This window comes from Apium graveolens, chromosome 7 (assembly GCF_009905375.1).
Source record: "Apium graveolens cultivar Ventura chromosome 7, ASM990537v1, whole genome shotgun sequence".
NCBI lineage: Eukaryota > Viridiplantae > Streptophyta > Magnoliopsida > Apiales > Apiaceae > Apium > Apium graveolens.
This window is the reverse complement of record NC_133653.1, coordinates 206,518,320-206,520,879: the sequence shown is the minus strand read 5'-3', so window position 1 is coordinate 206,520,879 and position 2,560 is coordinate 206,518,320. Positions and strand designations below refer to the sequence as shown.

Sequence of the window (2,560 nt, the reverse complement as noted above, 5' to 3'; positions counted from 1 at the left end):
ATAGGTTCAGAGACACGTAACCACTACGTCAGTTCACCTGAACTATATCAATTTTTCACATTAACTTTACACACAAAAATATGTATAGGTATGTCCAATGGACATACCATATTCTTCACTAAATTAGGCAGAGTATTTGATGGAAGGACTAGTTTGAAGAAGTTTCCGATTTTCAAGTTGGATGATCAACTTCGGTTAGTAGTTTGATTAATATTCGATGTTGTTTATTTTTAATTAATGGTGCTATTATCGGTAGAACTTTGTTCCTTATTTTTTCCTTAGTTGAACTATGTTCGTAATATTTGAACTTTAAGTGTATATGTTTGGTATTTATCATACACGATCAAGCACATATAATATGTAGTTAAAATTAAAGTATCTATATGACTTTATGTAGTAAAAAAATTATAATACGTGCATATCAGTGTCACGCACATTCGACAAAAAACTCAAAAGTCACTATTATCATATTAAGGCGGTGTCAAACCCAACATCATACATGCATCTATAGGAAGAACATATTACTACCACATAAATGGTCTACATCATAATTAAAAAAAATGTGGAAAATGCTAAAAAATGTTGCCATAAAGCGTAAGGCAACACTTTGGTCAATTTAGAGAGTGTTGAAAATTTGCATGTGGCCTTTGATGTTATACCAACACTTTTTGTGAAACTATGCCAACCCCCAAAATTTGTTGCTCTAGACGTACACGGCAACATTATTTTTTCAACAGTAACACCAGAAATGGTGTTGGCTTTAATATTATGGCAACACCCTCTAGTTAATAACAACATAGAGTTGATGTTGCCTTAATTCTTATGGCAACACCTTTCTCTGTCTATAGCAACACCAGTTGATTACCATTTATTTTCTTTGCCAACACTTATCTTTCTATAGCAACATTATTTGATTTATTTCTGCCAACACAATATCAGGCTAAGGCAAAATTTTTAGTGCTAAATTTTGAACAGCTTCTTACCTAAATTAAACATCCCAATATTAATCAAATTCAACCAAAACAACAAACCAACCATCAATAATCACCCAGAAATACCACCAGATGCAAGTCAATTAAGTTAAATAAAGATGTTTCAAGTCATACAAACACGACATAACATTTCATGCCTTCCAACTTGATTCTACTTAAATAAAAGTACATGCTTCAAGTTAATTTTACGGTCACACATAAACATATTTAAAAAGCACCACATATGGTTCTAATATCTCAAAAGATTTCTTTATAACTACGATATGCAGGATCAAGGACCGGAATTGTTTGCTCCAGTTGCATCACTTGGTGGCTGCTTGCTCAGCTCTTCAATATCAATCTGCAGCTCCGGATTCTATTCCGCCAACTTGGACATCATCGCCTTGATACTGTCTCGAAGCTCTCGGACCCCTCGAACATTTCGATCCATTTTCTCTTCCATCTCCTGCTTAAATCCCTGTTCTTTTCAGTTAAACTTGACAAGTACTGATTTGAGATAGCTGATGCACGTGATGTGGAATTACCCTTTGGCTCCTTTTTTCGAATAAGTCTCCCTGCTAAATATGAGCGGCTGTGTTCCTTACCACCACAGACAATTTCATCAGCAGCATCAATATTGCCATTTTGGAGAATTTTCTTAACATCATCTTGCAATAAGAAAAATTAAAACAATAATATATAAAAATTACAGCAAATATATTTAATTACTGAAAATTAAATATATTCTCGTTTGGCAACTTACAATCTTCTTTTCAATCACATCAGTAGGTAACTTATATTCTCATTTGGCATCTATTTTGTGTGTTTTAACGTAAACATCAACATCTGATGTTGGTACCACTGGTTCATCAGGTTTAGCAAGGAGCTCCCTCTCAATTTCCTTGCATATATGATAAACAATTTGATTTAAAAATGGCGGAAATTTTAATAAATTGCGGAATCAACTATTGACAGGAATTGATACAAATTATTAATAGATACAAATTATTAATTGGCTTCAAATATTGATAGATCTAAATTACCATTGATCCAGTCTAACCAACATATATACAACCTTCTATATTGACTTATCATAATCATTAAAAAAGTTTACAGTAATCGAAATTATTACTAGAATAAGATCTACGTTAACTGATCCAGTAGTGAAACAAATATTTTGACTTACCATTTTAATGGGATACTTGGGCGAAACACCTAGGCCCATCAGTATGTGTTTCTGTTATCTTATTTCGTGCATCTGCATTTTTTCTGGCCCTTTCCTATATATGACACAATAACAAATTTAATCGGATGATTTAATTAATTACACGAAAAATCTAAGAAAATATATTAAAATTAGAGGTTGGATGAATAGATTTGTTACCTGGACTTTTTCATCACCCCAATAATTTAAAAGTATCTTAAAATCTTTCAAAGAAACCTCCCTAGGCCTGTTTTGCAGCCTTAACTCATCAATATCATACTTACTGTAATGATATTTCTTGATGGAAGCTTTATACCCCCTAAACTGATCATGCATCGTTGTCATTACATATTGATACCCCTCCCCAGAAATGGTGTACTTGTCT

The 2,560-nt window shown here is 32.9% G+C and overlaps 1 long non-coding RNA gene across 1 annotated transcript; it reads right to left on the bottom strand.

The window, feature by feature from the left end:
• Nucleotides 1-1,205: 1,205 nt before the first annotated feature.
• LOC141671177 (uncharacterized) lies at nucleotides 1,206-2,245 on the bottom strand. The gene is made up of 4 exons (XR_012554991.1): nucleotides 2,158-2,245; nucleotides 1,735-1,872; nucleotides 1,517-1,639; nucleotides 1,206-1,437 (listed from the first exon to the last, which is right to left on the bottom strand). It is a non-coding gene; the product is annotated as an uncharacterized LOC141671177 (long non-coding RNA).
• Nucleotides 2,246-2,560: the final 315 nt, after the last annotated feature.